Genomic DNA, 1685 nt, shown 5'->3' with positions numbered 1-1685 from the left:
CGCTGTCTTATCAACGACCATAACGGTTATGTTCCACAAGACCAAGGATGGGAAGTAGTCCTAGTAAAACCAGAATGCATGACTTGTTTCTGGACGTATGAATTACGTGTCTTTATTGCCTTTGCTGAACGACTTGTGTACTAGCTAGAATTATCTTCACAACTATCTTGTATCAAAGTTATTGTGTGCTATATTTCATGCTTTATGTAAAATAAGCGGTATTGTAAGTTTGTAAAATATTTTATAAAAGTTTGAACGTGAAATATTATTATAATCAGTTTTTCATATAGAATTGTAGTAGTTGAATTGTATATTAGCTACTAAGTATGAACTTAACGGGTAAGTACTACCCGAATTTAAACTTATAAAACGCTAATATGAAGAAAAAGCTTTTATAAATGAGTTCATATTATGCTACGAAATACTATTAACTACTCTTAATATTCTGTATGATTAACTTGTTCCATTTGACTATTTTGAAGGAAATGGCACCGACTACTCGACACACCGTGAATATGAATGAAGAGGAATTCCGTACTTTTCTAGCTTCAAACATAGTCGCAGTACAGGCTGCGCTACATACCAACAATAACCTTGGATCTAGCAGTACAGGAAATCGTGTAGGATGCAGCTACAAAGAATTCACTGCCTGCAAACCTTTGGAATTTGATGGAACCGAAGGACCGATCGGATTGAAATGGTGGACCGAGAAGGTCGAATCGGTGTTTGCCATAAGTAAGTGTACTGAAGAAAAAAAAGTAAAGTACGCTACGCATACCTTCACAGGTTCTGCGTTAACATGGTGGAATACCTATCTAGAGCAAGTGGGACAAGACGATGCGTACGCACTACCGTGGTCAGCATTCAAGCACTTGATGAACGAGAAGTACCGTCCCAGAACCGAGGTCAATAAGCTCAAGACAGAACTTAGAGGGTTACGAACCCAAGGATTTGATATTACCACGTACGAAAGACGATTCACAGAATTGTGCCTATTGTGTCCGGGAGCATTCGAAGATGAGGAAGTGAAGATCGACGCGTTTGTGAAAGGATTACCGGAAAGAATCCAAGAAGATATAAGTTCACACAAGCCCGCCTCCATACAACAGGCATGAAGAATGGCTCACAAACTAGTGAACCAGATTGAAGAAAGAATTAAAGAACAGACTGCTGAAGAGGCCAATGTGAAGCAAGTCAAAAGAAAGTGGGAGGAAAATGGTGATAAGAATCACCAATACAACAACAGCAGCAATTACAACAATAATCGCAACAATTATCCCAAAAATCGCAACATCAATCGCAACTACAACAAACGGCCCAACAACAACAACAACAACAACAACAACAACAACAACAACAACAGCAACTACAACAATCATCCCAACAACAATAATAACCGCAACAACAACAACAATCAGAAGCAGCTATGCCAAAGGTGTGAAAAGTATCACTCGGGGTTCTGCACCAAATTTTGCAACAAGTGTAAAAGAAATGGTCATAGCGCGGCGAAGTGTGAGGTCTACGGACCAGGGGTTAATAGAACGAAAGGAACAGATGGTGTCGGAACGAGTAATGGCGGAGCAAGTAGTGTCGGAGCAAGTTATGCCAATGTAGTTTGTTATAAATGTGGAAAACCGGGCCACATTATTAGAAATTGCCCGAACCAGGAGAACACGAATGGACAA

This window comes from Rutidosis leptorrhynchoides, chromosome 11 (genome assembly GCF_046630445.1).
Source record: "Rutidosis leptorrhynchoides isolate AG116_Rl617_1_P2 chromosome 11, CSIRO_AGI_Rlap_v1, whole genome shotgun sequence".
NCBI classification, from domain to species: domain Eukaryota; kingdom Viridiplantae; phylum Streptophyta; class Magnoliopsida; order Asterales; family Asteraceae; genus Rutidosis; species Rutidosis leptorrhynchoides.
This window is presented reverse-complemented; position numbering follows the sequence as displayed.